Below are 15,781 nucleotides of genomic sequence, written 5' to 3' on the forward strand. Positions count from 1 at the left end.
ACAGGGGAGGGGCCCAGAGGGTAGTTAAGGGCAGAGGGATGTGCAGGGCGCCTGAACCCTGTGTTTAAGCCCCAGCATGCGCAGGAGGAGTGCCCCTTAATCAGATTTTTTGTCCAAACCCTCACTCTCCCAGCCCCTAAATTGCATCTCTTACCCCTTCAGATTTCCTTTGCAAGATTTGTCCTCCAAGGAGCCATCCCAGATGGACCCCATGTGGCTCTGTTTAGATGCCTCATTCCATTTGGGTAGTTTCATCTGGAGGTGACATTCAAACTATTTAAAAACAGTAAGAATGAGTTTAGTCCTAGACCAGTCTTCACAGATAGCCAGCTCTGAAGGCAGGAGTCTGCGCTCCAAGGACCTCTGCTCGGGCAAGTGTTAACTCTTTAGTTGCTGGACTGGAGGGAGGTACGAAGGTGCCAGGAGAGAGAATGGGGTGGCCCAGGCACTAGTGGGGCTCAGGGCATTGGCTGTTTTCCAAGTGGTACAGGATGTTTTCAATACTTTAAGAACTGATATGGCTGTACCCGTGTGTACAGGTATGGCTAGGCTCTGCTTAGACGGGAAACAATGACGCCCTGCCCATGGTTTCTTAGGGTCATTGCAAATGAGTCTTTCCTGACCCCTGTTCCCCACAGGTCCCTCTTCCTCTGCATCTCCACCCAGAGCCTAACAGCGGCTTCTGGAGTCATGTCCCTGCAGCTGCCACATTCCAGCTCATCAGAGATGAGCCTGACATGGACCAAAGCCTGTTCCCAGTTCCACAAATGAGGGGTCCTCCGCCTCAGTCTCCCCCATGGTATCTGCCCTTCTGGGTGCCCCCCTCACAGCAAGCACTCAATCAAGGTGCTTGATAAAACATTTGGTTTGGGGTGGGTTCAATTTAGATTAAATTCCCATTTGGGGATCTAAGTCAAGACCTGCAGTTCTCAAGGGCAATGTGGCTAACCAGCAGTCTCTCCCTTGCAGCAGATTCTACTGGTCCTCTCTTTCTAGGTGGCAGTACACTGACCCGAAATTCCAGAAGCTGGGCTTCTGCTCCTGGCTCCACCATCACCGGCTACATGGCCCTGAGTGAGAATTTCCTGTCTCGGCTTCATTTCCCTCCTCTTCAAAACAGATCTGGAAAAGCTGATCTGCAAGGCTGTTCAATCCACAAAAATATGATTCCGTGTTTCCCTTTCATTGCTACCGTGATGCAACATCCATTACGGCTAAGAAAGTAGTTTGGGGAAGAAGATGGTGTGTCTTCAATGCTGGTTCAGCCACTTGAATACTATTAGCCTTGGGGAAATAGGAGGGTACTTGGGTGGGTTAAATAATACTGTAAAGTTTTAGAACACTTGGTTCTTAGTAAACTTTCAGTGAACATTGTCCATTTTTGCTGCCTCTGGTTAAGTGTAGGTTTCATCAAGGCTTGAGTGTCACCTCTGATACCCAAAGCACCATATTCTAAGTCTAAATCGATTAACCCTGTGAGCAGGTTACCACCAGGGTCTCTGTCCTGTATCAGAAGGAGCAGAACTAACACCCACTGAGGTTTTACTCTGGGCCAGACCCTGTACCAGACACTTAACATACACTTTCTCATTTCATCTTCACAACAATGGCAAGAGCTAAGTATTATTCTCCCCTCATTTTACTCCTGAGGAAATGGAGGCTCAAAAAGATAAAAGCCACAGCACTAATAGCAATTATAGATTCAGATCCAATTCTGGGGGTGCTTCAAGCCCATGCCAGGGGGAAACAGAAGGAATTCCTCTGGAAAGACAATTCCATGTCAGTCCAAGCTCTTCCGGGCAGAAAGCTGACACCTGCGTGTAGAGAAGGAAGCTATCCTATTGGGGGTGGGGGGGGGGGTGAGCATTTCCCCTAAAGCCATCTCTCTCTTCCTTCAAGCCAGGCTTAAAGATCCAAACCGCAAAGGAAGATGAAAGAATCTGGTTGATGAAGTCCTCCACCCTGAGAAGAGGAAGAAAAAAAGAGAGAGAGCGAGAAAGAAAGGAAAGAAAGACAAGAACAGAGGGAGGGGGAAGGAATAATCCCTGACAAATATTTTCTGTTAATAAATTCCATTTTGCCTCTAAAATGTTTGCCAACTATCTAAGCAGGAAAAATTTTTCACATACCAGGGCAAACCGTCGCCGAAACGCCTCTCCAGTTGGCCTGCCCGCAGCCCTTGTTTCCATAACCTCCCAGGAGGCAGCCTCTCATGGACTCTGTGGTCTTCCTCCAGGAAGACCTGCCTTTTCCATGAAGGAGGTTTGAGGGTATTTAGGTGTTCACTCTTCCCAGCTTGGGGAGACGGTACCTGGGGAGCCCAGCAGGTCTTCATGTGTCCCCAGATCTCCTCTCCTCTCCTCTCTCCCTTTCTCTTCTCTTCTCCTCTGTCTTCTGCCCTCCTCTCCTCCCATCTCCTCCCTTCCTTTCCCTTCCTCTTCCTCTTTCTCTCTCTCTCTGAACCAGAGTGTGGAAAACTGCTGCCTCACTGCCCTCCTGCTTCCCTCCCAGGCTCACCCCCGTCTCTCCAGTCAGGACCACCTCTCTCCTGCCCCCTCTCCCCCTAGTCCTTCTTATTCTCCTTCCTCCTCCCAAACTTGGCTTTATTGGATTGGGAGGGAGGAAGTTCTCAAACCCTTAGTGTCATCTTCCGACACCTTCAACGCTCTGCCTTCACGCATTCATAAGATTCAACAAGTTTTACTGTGGGCCTACTGGTGGCTTCCATGTTTGAAAAATGCATCAGGCCTTAACACTGGGTTTGGAGAAAATTCTAGCTAGCAGCAAGGACTTGTTCATTTTGTTTTATTGAATTTGCTTAGGGATGAGCTTTCTTGAAGATCCTACAGGTAGATTTGTGCCAAAACATACCGCTCAGGGACTCCTGAAACCATCTGGGGAATATCTGGATGAAAACAAAAGGCATTTGTCAACATCATTCTGTCAAGCAGGAGAGCAAATGTGGATCTAGTTAAAACTAAAATGAGGCCAGAGGGTTGATTATCTTTTCCCCTGATGGACCATCTTTCTATCTCCAGCTCAGCTCTTCCCTTCCTGGAATAGTGAGTCTGGCATCCACAATATTGTTCTCACTCGGGCCAACTAGGAGAGCAGCATCTAACACAGCTCCTTGTCTCAGGAGGAAATATGTTCACTCTCCTATGGCCTGACCTTGGTGTTGAGTTTCTCTTATTTTTCCCTCTGGTGTACTTTGGAGACTTTTTAGGGAGCCTGATGGTTTCGCATTTCATTAGGTCATAAAAATCAGGGTCTGTGGGTAAGCAGGACCTCTCTGGGGTCACCGTACCCAAGGACTAGCCTCTATTTAAAATAACTCTTCCGGACTTCCTTGGCCGTCCAGTTGTTAAGACTCTGTGCTTCCAGTGCAGGGGACATGGCTTCGATCCCTGGTCAGGGAACTAAGATCCCACATGCCACGCAGCACAGCCAAAAAAATAAAATATACTCTTCCTTCCTCTCTCCCTTCCTTTAGCAACTATTTATTGACACTATGTTCTAAGATGCAATGATAAATAAGACAGACAGATTTTTGCCTTGCTTGAACTTATTGTCTGGTGGAAGAGATAATGCAAGATATCAAATGGGTCAGTCAGTGTAGTGTAGCAAGTATAGCAAGACCCATCTTTAATCTTTCTGATACCATGTTTTGTCCCTTGTGATTAAAAGCTTCATTTTAGCATCTACTCTTTGACCCTGCAATTCTACTTCTAGAATTTATTCTTATTAATGTGTGAGGTACCATTTGTAAATGGCTATTTGCTATAGAAATGTTTATAATAGCAAATGATTAGAATTATCCCCAAAGTCCACCAGTAGGGTGTTGGTTAAATACACCATGGTATATCCATAGAATGGAATTCTATCCAGCAGCAAAACAAAAACAAAAACAAACAATCCCCCCCAACCAAACCAAACAAACAAATACTACAACAAAAAAAAGCAACAACGAGAAAGCTCTTTTTTGTACAGATACAAAATAATCTCCAAGAGACACTGTTAAGAGAAAATGCAAGGTAAAGAACAAGGAGTTTAGTGAGTTATCATTTTTGTAAAGCAAAGGGAAAAAGAGTATGAATACATATATGTGTGTGTATTTGGTTGTGTATGTACAGAACATCTCTGCAAGGCTACAAGAGAGAGGAGCTATTTGGCTGTGGGATAGGAGTTGAAAGGAGACTGTTCACTGTATCCCCGTTTGTACTTTCAGACTTTAAAATCTGTGGATATAGTACTTCTCCTACTATTTAAATTTTACTTTTAAAAAATAAGAACAATAAGAGGAGGTGGGCAAACAGAAGCGTGGATGCCCTTTTTAAGGCAGGCAGCTGCCATGCAGCTTTATGCATTATTGGTATGGGGAGATGCAGGTTTAATATCGACAGATCTTCCCTTTTTTTTATTGCTCTGCACTTTTTTAGTAAACCATATCTCAGTACATAGAGATAGATCTACCTCATTGGTTTTTTGTTTTTTTTAAAAAATTAATTAGTTAATTAATTTATTTTTATAGCTGTGTTGGATCTTCGTTTCTGTGAGAGGGCTTTCTCTAGTTGTGGCAAGCGGGGGCCACTCTTCATCGCGGTGCGTGGGCCTCTCACTATCGCGGCCTCTCTTGTTGCGGAGCACAGGCTCCAGACGCGCAGGCTCAGTAGTTGTGGCTCACGGGCCCAGCTGCTCCGCGGCATGTGGGATCCTCCCAGACCAGGGCTCGAACCCGCGTCCTCTGCATTGGCAGGCAGACTCTCAACCACTGCGCCACCAGGGAAGCCCTACCTCATTGTTTTTTAATGGCTTCAAAGTATTTTATAATGCTGTTCTCACCAATAATCATACCTGATGACTCTAACAGGAAAACTGATTACGTCATTTGGTTAGATTAATGGTGTGGTGGTAGACATGTTGTTTTTCCAGCAGGAGCACTATTTGCATGATTAGTATCCCTAAATCCTTCAGCCTCAGAGAAGATTTTGTAACTTCCCCTTGGTGGCTAGTCGCAGGTAGAACAAACGGCTCGTCTTGCTTCTGTCTCATCTGAATCTCTTCTGTAAGCATTGTAAGATGTTTACATCTTGTAAACATCGTAAGAATGTTTCTAAAATATGATTTGGCAAAGTTTCCTGGATAATGTATTGGACAAAATGGTTAGTCCTGGTTCTACCTGATGGCATGGTGTTAGAAAAGTCATAGTTTCCCAGTATCGTACTTTTTCTTTTCACATAGTGGTGTCCAGAGCTGCTCTTAACCCTCTCACAGGACTGTCGCAAGGCTCATGGAGACCACACAGGTGAGAGCCATTTGGGTATCTAGAGAAAGATGCTACAGGAATCCAGGAGATTATTTTCATAATTAAGAATGCCAAGGGAGCCCATCTGAGCCTACCTTCTCTGTACGGGTCCACACGTGATCACCTCAGCAACCCTATCAGGTAGGTATTACTATCTCCAGTTTAGATGGGAAAACTGAGCTCAGAGAAATTTTTTAAACTTGCCTAAAAGCTTTCTAGATCTTCCAATTTTTAAGAGAAGCTGATAATAATAATTAAGTTTGAGGAATCTTCCACCAATTAAAAAATGTTGGTTCAGAAAAAAAACCAGGCTAAATGAGGCAGGTCTATAAAGTGTGTCCGGTCTGAGCCCATCATTGTGGGGTCCTGTGGTAGGGACTCCAGGATCCCTTAGGAAGCTACTGTCTTTATTCGGAGAGAGGTGATGAAGGCCACCTGGGGCAGGGGCAGCGGGCTGGCAGGGCCAAGACAGATGGAGTAGAGCCTATGTGCAGGGGGGCGGGGGGAGGGAGAAACAACAGGATCTGATGACACTTGGATGTAGGGGATAAGAGAGAAAGAGAGGTGCCAGAAGACAGGATTTTCAAGCTTGAGTGGTTTGTAAGATGGAGTGATTTATAGGCAAAATGGAATGAGAAGGGCTCTGAAACCAGGAAGAGCTGGGTTCACACCCCTTCTCCACCATTTGGGGTAAAATTTGGGTTTTCTTATCATTAAGTATAGATACCTTAGAGGTAGGTACCAAGCAACATAACGCTGTGAAGTGTTTATAGTACTCAAAGTATTAGTCGTAACAAACATTTGCCTTCATTTTCTCTACTTCCACTTCTCTTCCAGTCTGTGTGGTCCTGGTGGAGCTGACTCCACCCCCAAGAGGGTGTAACAGGAAGCTCAGGTCTGGCCAATGGGTGAACTGCATTTTCCTGACAATGGTAATAGGTTCAGGGTGGTCATGTGACCAAATCCAGACCAATTAGAGCCAGTGAGAACCAGTCCTGGCACTTCCATTGGAATTGGACTAGAGGTGGGGGGGGTGGTTCCCAGACTGCTTGGCCACCTTGCCACCCCGGGGGAGAACAGGTCTGAGACGGAGCCAACCAGAGTTAGCAGACCTGAGAGATGAGGAGAGAGACATTGGGGCCTGGGGAAATAATTAATGTCTCTACATCATGCCTCAGCTCCATGCCGGAGTTTTCAGCTCACACCTGAGCCAGTACCTTCCCTTTTGTCTTAAATAAATACATCTGAACAGACAAACAAATAAACACAAGTGTCCGTGGACAGAGGACAGGAAACTGCTAGGTAGACCCCTTGATGTTTGGTGTCCCAGTGTCTTGGGACCCACCACCCTCTTTAATCCCCTGGAGATTTTGTGGGGATGGGGGAGGGAAATTGATAACCGCTGAGAATTCTCCATTCCTGCCAACAGCCCAGTAACAGCATCGCAAGAGGCTTCCTGATTAGTGAAAACTGAGACATACAGTCAAGTGTGAGTCAGAGGTGACAGAAGGGAGGTGAAGAGACTGCAGACAGACAGAGCAGGCGTGAGACATGTGAGGGAGTTGGGAGTGTTCTTGCTGTTTCTAGATTCCTGTGCAGCGGTGCTCTGTGGGGAGGCCTGGGATTCTATGGCCCTGAAGCATGCAGGTCACCTCCAGAGCTTCAGTGCCTCTTGTCACGTAGGCCCTGTGAGCACTAAAACAACACCACCCAGGATGTGACTCCCTCAGAGAGACATCAAATGGTGAAAGTTGTTCAGGCAGGAGAAGGTGAGGCCTGAAATGTCCCCTGAATGATGAGCTGGCAAAGGGTGTGTTAAGTGTGTGTGAATGTCTGTCTTGCATCTGAACAGTCAGGGTGGGGTCCAAGTTCTGTTTATCTCAGTAACTTGCAGAGGAACCCAGACAGTGACAGTGCCTGGCACATAGAAAGAGCTAGAACAGAACGTTTCACACAAAAACAAACTGGGAGACTTCAGCGAACTCCTTCTCCTCTTCCCAGAAGAGCAAGCCTAAGCAAGCTGGCTAAACTCAGGACTGAGTTTTTGGGACAAACCCTGGTGTAAGGAAAGGTGTGTGGACTGAGGTCCCTCAGAGAGACATCAGTGGGCTGGGAGTGCTGACAGGGAAAAGGGTTAGTTCCCCAGACACAGGGCCTCCTTACCAGCCTTCACTAGAACTGCAGACATAAGGGAGCAAGCCTGCAAGTCAAAGGGTCATGTTTGGAAGAGGAAGATGGTGGGAGCTTACCAGCATCTCAGCCCAGCTTCCCTGCCTTCCAGCACCAGCAAGCATGAATGTTTTGTCTGGAGGCTGCTGAGCCCTTTACATCATTGTCTGGGCTACAACACTTCTGAATGATTCCCACATCACAGCCTTTAAAAGGTCTGCCCTCACTTCCCTGCCAGTGAGGTACCTGGACGGCAAACCTTGTGTCACAATGAGATTCAGTTGGGTGGAAGGAATGAGTGGCTGTCCCATACCTCTGACCTGATTTTGGCCAAAAAAAAGAAAAAGAAAAGGGAAATCCCATCTTCCTCTAAAAGAATGGGAGAAAAATTGCTGCTGGGATGGCAGGGTTGGAAGATTTAAAGGCTTCCTGGGAAAAGTAACACCTGGGCTCTAGCCGTCAAGTTATCAGTGATTAACAGGTGGCTCTTGAGCAATTCAAATCAACTTACCCATCCATTCCTCAAACATTGAGTGATGGCCACATGTCAGGTACCATGGTTTGCACTGGGAACATAAAGCTGACTGAGGAATATTTTCTACCTGCACAGATTATATGGGAAGAAAGATCAGCCATCACAACAATTAATTATACCACAGGGTGGTGCTTGATGTGCCAGGAGGAGCCCAGGTGCAATGGAGCCTAACAGAGGGCCATCTTCTGTGGGCTTGCTTTCTCATCTGTGCACTAAATGTGTGGTTCCAGATCATAAAAGGAAGGTAGAGGGGCTTTGATGTGCCTGTCATGGTCACGTCTTGAGAAGGAACGTAGACCCAGGTCGGCCTCCAAAGCAAATGCTGAACAGTGGTTCTCAAACTCCAGTGATCATTAGAATGAGAACCTGATGGAGAGATTATTTTTAGAAGGCATATTCCTGGGCCCAACCCTAGGAATTCTGACTCAATAGGTTTATGGTAGGGTCTCAAAATCTGCATTTTTAAGAAGTATCTTGGATTTATTCTGATGCAGATGGTCCATGGCCCAAGCCTTGGAAAAGCCTGTCTCCAAAGTCCCTGATGACACTGATGGACTAAAATTTCCCCAAATCCAAGTCATTTACTTTGAGTGAGCAGAAATACCCATGGCAGAGGTTGGATTTTAGCTTCTCCCCCAAGATATAGGCTTCAACTTTATGAGACTAGTTGGTAGAAATCGCCAGGCTGCCTGTCTGTTTGACAGAAATCACATCAATTCACGCAGTTACTCTTCACTTAGTTTGGGGAAGAACAGTGTGAAAATGCAATATGAAGTCAAAATAGTTTCCCAATACAAAAACACCTACATATCCTAAATAAGAAAGCAGGGTAGAGTAGTGATGAAGAACACAGGCTCTGAAGCCAGGTTGCCTAAGTTTCGATCTGAGCTTCTTCACTTACTAGCCACGAGACCTTGGGCAAGTTACTCTGCTTCTCTGTGCCTCGATTTTCTTATACGAAAATGAGACTGATAATAACAGTACCTACCCCAAGAGGTATTACTGGAGTTAAATAAGCTAATATGTGTAAGCACTTAGCATGGTGTGTGGTGCTTACATACAAGAAATACTACCTGTTATTAACAAGGCTGAGTGTACAGAAAGCCTCCAGAAGCCAGAAACCAAGAGTGAACTGAAAGTTAGAAAAGTAAGCACGTGGGCTGTCCTTTGCAATTACCATGGGGTAGAGGAGTGGTGCTGGTGTGAGAGCTGGTTTTATTTACACAGAGGTTTGGGTTTTCATACTGTTCAGGGACAAGAAACAAGATCTTGAGCCTCTGGGAGGTGGAGTGTTGGCACTGAAACTTCCACATAAAGCCAAGACCGTGGAAGGACAACATCCTTTAAACAATTGTAGACCAGAAATAGTCAATCTCTAGCATTAAAAAAAATGGAAAGAAAGCTTGTTTATATTGAACTGAGCTCTAGGTCAGGAGGAGAAAATGTCTCCCTTAAGAATTCAAAACCACTGGCATGAGCCTTTAGTGGGTTTGGGGTTTGAATAAATAGTTCCTGTACAACCTAGAAACCCCTGGGCTAAGAAATGACATAAAATTTGGTCTGGGCCAATGATACTCTGTTAGGAGCAAACACTTTGATGATACTGGTTTCTCCAGATTAAAGCCCTGCTGAAGATGAGCTCACAATCCGAAATCACACAACACACAAGGGAAAACCATGAGCTGGAGTCCACAGATCCAACGAACAACAGGACTCGACTTCCCAGAACCTTAGATTATGGAACCATCCTAGGAGACCACAAACTAAGTATGTTAAAATGACTAATAGCATAATGTAAGCCTTCAAAAATATAATACATATCTAGAAAGTGAACAAAATAAGGCAGACTTAAAAAATAAAACAAATAGTACTTGATATAAAAAAATACTCATTAAAATTTAAAACTCAGTGAACAAACTAAATAGTAGATTAGACAGAGCTGAAGAAAGAAGGATTGAACTTGGAGGTAAATCTAGGAAATTATCCAGAGGGAGCCCAGAGATGGAAACTATGAAATAGATATCAGGTGACACGGAGGAGAAAATGAGAAAGTCTCCCATATATCTAATAGAAGTTCCAGAAAACTGAGAGAATGGGGTGAGGCCATGTTTCAAGGGAAGATGCCTGAGAATTGATGAAAGATAAGAATGTTTAGATTCAAGAATCACACCAAACCCCAAAGTAGAGAAATAAAACCAAATATTCTGGGGACTTCTCTGGTGGCGCAGTGGTTAAGAATCTGCCTGCCAATGCAGGGGACATGGGTTAGATCCTTGGTCCGGCGAGATCCCACATGCCACGGAGCAACAAAGCCCATGCACCACAACTGCTGAGCCTGAGCTCTAGAGCCCGCGAGCCACAGCTACTGAGCCCGCATGCCACAACCACTGAAGCCCATGTGCCTAGAGCCTGTGCTCCGCAGCAAGAGAAGCCACTGCAATGAGAAGCCCAAGCACCACAGAGAAAGCCCATGCACAGCAACAAAGACCCAATGCAGCCCAAAATAAATAAATGAATGAATGAATGAATAAATAAACAAATAAAATTTCTATAAAAACAAAAACAAATACACCACAGCAAAACTGCAAAACACCAAAGGCAAATTTTATAAAAGAAACCAGAGAGAAAAGACCAGGTGAGATCTGTAGTCGAGAGTGCCCGTGAGAAGCCATGAAGACCATGTGAGCATGGGTGTTCCTAGAACATGTATCCTAGGAGTGGAGCCTGCATAACGCAGGGCCCCATGAACGTGAGACAGAGAGTGGGTAGAGTCAGAGACTGAGATCAAGGATGACCTCAAAAGCAGGCAGAGGATTTGGACTTGGTATCAAATGCTGCAAGGAACTCTTGCATTGTTGCAAGGACCCAATGAGACAAGTAAATAGACTTGTTAATTAAAAAGCATTGCAAAAGGATTGTTTTGCTGTGACTGTGGTGTGGAAACACAACTATTCTGGGACTCTTTGTTCCCAACTCCAAACTGCTGGGGTTTTTTGTTTTGTTTTTTCTTTCTTTCTTTTCTTTTTTTTAAATAGCCCAGAGAGGTTTTGCAACAGTCTGAGGTGATTTGAGAAAAGCGTTAAATCAATTTTGAGCAAATGTTTGCTATTTCATTCTGGATTAACCATTCTGTGTGCAGTGTTGACATTTTCTGATGGAAATGACATAAATTACCCTCCTTCCTTTCCCTCTCTATTGCTGTGTCAGATTAGGTGTGCCCTGATTGGAAACACTCTGGATTGGGCCAAACAAGGGGATGTCCCTGAAAATCTTGATTTCACATACAGGTTAGTAATTCCCTCTGGCCTTTAGCTTCTTGGCTTGCTGTTAACAAATGGAAAGTTGCTAAGCGTTTGCCCAGGCCACCCCCATAAAGAATCACACCCAGCCTTTCAAGGAATGTGTATGAATTAACCAAGGCTGGCCCCAGGGAAATGAGGAGATGGGCTGGGTACCACTTGACTCACCCCATCACCCACTCAGGAGCTTTTATCTCACTTGTGACAGGAGGCCACAGCTGGCCCAGGGAGAGCTTATTCTTTTGACACATTTTTATGGAGTGATGACTCTGTGAAAGTCACTGCACTCAATGTGCTAGGGACACTATAGTGATTCAGACAAGACCCCTGTGCTCTCGGGAGCTTAGAGTCTAGTGAGAGATGCACATAAGTCATTGTGATGTGGCTCTGAAAGTGTTACGTGATGGGGGTGATAATAGACATGGTAGGGGGAGACATAACTGAGGCTTGAGAGGAATGAGTAAGAATAGCTGAAGGAAGGAAAAAACAAGATATATTCAAAGAATTGTGCATTGTTCAACTTTTTGGAGCGCCAAAAGCGAGAGGTGAATGGTGAGAAGTGTTGCTGGAAAAACAAGCAGTAGCCAGACCAGAGAGAGTCTAGAAGCCGTGGTCAGAATAAGATTTGATCTTGAGGACTCTGGGGGGCCAGCAAAGGATTTTATGCAGGAAAGCCACCTGATTCGATTTTATTCTTAGCAAGCTCACTCTGGCTGCTGTCTGGGGTTCCACCTGAAGGAAGAAGTGGGAGCAAGGAAATCCATCAGGCGGCTATTGCAGTGGTTGTAGGCAGAACCTGGTGGCAGCAGTGGAGACGGGAGATGTGAGGAGTCAAGAGATGCTTCCACAGGAGCATTGATAGGAGTTGGTGATTGAATGTGGACTTTGAGGGAGAGAGAGGATGTGGAATGATGTTCAGGTTTCTGCTTTGAACGTTAAGCAGATGATAGGAGGAAGAGCTCTGTTCCTATGACCTCCTGGAAGCAAAGGAGGGAAAGGGGTGATACAACAGTGTATCAGGACAGAGCTATGACCTGAATGGAGCAGAACGTTCTCAAGGAAACTCAGGGCCAGCTTCACGGATGCGCAACCTGTGCGGTCTCACCAAGCGCCACACACTGAAGGGCTCTGTGCTTGGTTCAGTGCTCTGCTAGCCATCTTGAAATTTACAATGACTTTATCCATGAACTTAGATTTTGTGAGTGAAGATGGATAGGACAATGGAGCCTGCCCATGAGCAGAGCAGATCTGTGCAACATGTGTGTCCTCCATTCCTCGCTGCCCCTTTCACACAGAGCATTTGGGATGCCCCAGGAGCACTAAATTCCAGTGGACACCATGTGTGGCAGTTCAGTGCCACTCAAAATGAGTACAAGCGTGCTACGAAAGCTGGGTGCTTTGAGTCTCACTGAACATCAGAATTCCATACAGGGCTGACTGCCTTGAAAAACTGTGCTTTCCATTCCAATCAAGTTGCTTTAAAGGCAGAAAGAAGGCAATGGTAATTCTAAGGAACAGGACAATGGAGGGATCTTTCTTACTCCTGTTACTTCCCTATGTTAGTCAACCATTTATGCTGTAATGATGACAGAAGGAAAAAGACAGGGCGATGAATAGTTCCTTGTCTTTTGAGTCCTTTCTTGCTTATTAAGTTGAAGGTAGAGTTTTGGTAGAATGTGCACATATCAAAACCATTTGAGTTAGTTTTGTGCAGTGTTTCCACACTTTTGGTGAGAATGAAATACATATGCATGTACAAGCTACAAAATACAAATTGTGTAATTTTGGTGATTGTGTATATAAATGAATGTTTTTATAGTTGCATTTAAAACTGGCATTGTACAATAAAAAAATGAACAGTAAAATTCATGCTAATAATTTAGAGTTTAAACATTTTTCTTTACTTGGAACAACATTTAATAGCCAATTAAAATACTATGACAGTGGGAATGCAAAATGGGACAGCCACTTTGGAAGACAGTTTGGTAGCTTCTTATAAAAATAAACAGTCTCTTAGCATATGATCCAGCAGTCACACTCCTAGGTATTTACCCAGATGAGTAGAAAAGTTATGTCCACACAAAAACCTCCACACGAATGGTTATAACATCTTTATTCATATTGCCAAAATTTAAAGTGAACAAGATGTCCTTCAATAGGTAAATAGATAAATAAACTGTGTTACATCATACACCCATACACTGGAATATTATTCAGTGTTAAAAAAAAATGACCTATCAAACCTCGCAGCGACATGGAGGTGTGGAAGGAGAGTCAAAATGGAGTTGGTATTGCTAAGAGAGCTCTCTAAAGTGGAGCTGGCAAGCCAGTAAGGAAGTGTGACTTACGCATGTCTCAGTCTGAATGGAATCTGATGTTTTGACCTGACAGAGTCATCCAGAACATCTGCCAGAAACTCAAGATACTTATCGGACACTTACTCTAAAAAAACTTGTGACATTCTATTTATCAGACCCCCCACCCTAAAACACCTCATGAGTCCTTAAGGACAAATACTTTCTGACTCATCAGAGTCAATCACAATTCTCGCCAGGCAAATTTTAACAACCTCATGGCTTTTTGTCTTTATAAGCCCCTGACTCTTTCTCCTCCCTGGAACACTCTTTTAGAGTTACCTGAATCTGTGTCTCCCAAATTGCAATTCTCAAGACCCCCAAATAAACTATTTTATTTGCAGCCTCTTGCATTATTATGATGATTTGGTTGACAGAGGAAACTTAAATGCATATTGTTTAGTGAAAGAAGCCAGTCTGAAAAGGCTACATACTGTATGATTCCAACTCTATGACTCCTGGAAAAGGCAAAACTATAGAGTCAGTAAAAAGACCAGTGGTTGCCAGAAGTTCTGGAGAGAGGAGAGGGATCAATCAGTGTAGCACAGGGGATTTTTAGGGCAGTGAAACTATTCTGTATGATACTGCAATGATGGATATATGACATTATGCGTTCGTCAAAACTCAGAGAACGTACAACTCAAAGAGTAACCTCTAATGCAAATAATGATGTGTCAATATTGGTTCATCAATTATAACAAATGTACCACACAAATCCAAGAGTAGAAAGGGGGTATATGGGAGCTCTCTGTACTTTCCGCTCATTTTTTCTTTAAAAATTAATGTTTATTAATTAAAAAAAATAAGGGTAAAGAAACTTTGATTGCTGCCATATTGACTTCTGGGACAGAGGCTAAGGAGGTACAGGGCGAAGAAACTGACAAGCACTCTAGAAAGACCTCAGAGTGACCAATGGGTCTCTTTGCTTTGGCTTGGGTCCCCTTCTTTGTCAACAGGGAGTGGAGTCATCAAGGACCCAATCCTGTGTCAGCTTCTCCATTGGACGTTGCCCAGACTTCAGGTGGACTTTGCCAGAGCTGGCACTAGGGTGTCTTTGCCGATGGATTCCCAACCCCTACTCACTGCCTTACCTTCAGCTTGCCCCTTTTCAGAATTTAGGAGCCATATATGTTCCAAATCTACAGGATACGGGGAGTGACATTTATCCCTGGACAGCCAAATAATTGTCAGTGTTATCAGAAAAGAGACTTTAGTACCATCTCTGCCACTTAATGGATGACCTTGGTCAAGTTGCTTTACTTCTCTGGGAGTCAGCTGACCTGTATGGAGAAGGAACTTGGTGGAGGGAGACAAGTTAGATGATTTTCCAAGAAAGCTACTGTAGAACCTCAGTGTGTAAAAAGATGTAAGTGGGGGCTGTTCTGGTTGAAGGTAGGGAAAGATAAGTGGGGGATTGCATAGAATCCCAAATTACCACTCACTTGTCCTCTTGTCCCACTGGTGCCCTTGAAGCTCCAGAATTTCTAGAAAACCTAGGGTAACAGGGAATACAATTCAAAATCCGTATCTGACTACCTCTCTCATAAGTTATAAATAGAAGGGCAAGGGACCTGTTCAAGGTCATACAAGGAGTTAGTGGTCATGATGGAATTAGGACCCAGGTCCCCTGACCTCTAGTTCAGTGATCTTTCCCTTCACCGTTTTGCCCCAATCCTGTTGTGGCCACATGTTGTTTATTGAGTGGGAAACACCCTACTAGCCCAAACATGAGCTCTGCCCTCTGGAAATGGAAAGAGCAGCCCACACACAAATCATTGCCACTGCCGGTGCAAGGACACCCACACAGAGTACCAGCAATATGATCCTGACTCTCACAGGTTATTTGTGTTTTAACTGAGTATGAGATTCCTGCTCTCCCTAGAGCCTCTGATAAAGATCTGTCAGATTTGGATGAGCCATTAGTTGAGTCTTAAGCAACTTCAGCATTTGTTCTCTGTACCAGCAGAGTGTTGAGTTATGCAGTCCTGTATCATTACAGCCTAGTTCTTTCATGGGTATTGGTCTTATCTCTTCAGCAAGATGCTCTACTCCATAATTAGTGTGTTCCCCCATGCTTGGTTTGGTGCTCTGTACATATCAAAGCATTGTTGGTGTTTAA

At 44.5% G+C, this 15,781-nt stretch overlaps 1 long non-coding RNA gene across 1 annotated transcript in view; it reads left to right on the forward strand.

The window, feature by feature from the left end:
• Window positions 1–15,781, forward strand: part of LOC309663489 — a 368,186-nt gene that overhangs the window by 7,318 nt on the left and 345,087 nt on the right. Inside the window, exon 2 of the long non-coding RNA XR_014265313.1 lies at window positions 1,904–11,296. This is a non-coding gene — a long non-coding RNA (uncharacterized lncRNA). The remainder of the gene's footprint in view (window positions 1–1,903; window positions 11,297–15,781) is intronic.

This window comes from Balaenoptera physalus, assembly GCF_965194825.1.
Source record: "Balaenoptera physalus genome assembly, chromosome: 6".
NCBI classification, from domain to species: Eukaryota; Metazoa; Chordata; class Mammalia; order Artiodactyla; family Balaenopteridae; genus Balaenoptera; species Balaenoptera physalus.